This window comes from Stegastes partitus, unplaced genomic scaffold (genome assembly GCF_000690725.1).
Source record: "Stegastes partitus isolate 25-593 unplaced genomic scaffold, Stegastes_partitus-1.0.2 Scaffold2678, whole genome shotgun sequence".
Lineage (NCBI taxonomy): Eukaryota > Metazoa > Chordata > Actinopteri > Pomacentridae > Stegastes > Stegastes partitus.
The window spans coordinates 5,103-5,437 of record NW_007580409.1 but is presented as its reverse complement, the minus strand read 5'-3'; positions in this window follow the sequence as shown (position 1 = coordinate 5,437).

Sequence of the window (335 nt, the reverse complement as noted above, 5' to 3'; positions counted from 1 at the left end):
TAGGCAGCGAGATACAAGGCTGAACCGAGGAAGGCAGATAATGGCCATGCAAAACACAAAGGAAACCTTGTGAAAAATGTGGCCACCACTATCAACCCACAAGGCGGTGAGATGACAACAGGAGATGACAAATGGTGGTTAAGATACCTAGTCATCTGCTGATGAGTAACGCCTGCCAGACTAAAGATTTTCCAAAAATGTTGGCACTGTTTCATGAAGTTCCCGTACAAAGGTATCCAACGTGGATTACAATAGGTAAGATGAAACCTCGTACAAACAAAGGTTGCCGAGGCCAACTGCACTAGAACACAACCTGTTGGGTCAGTTTGGTAACT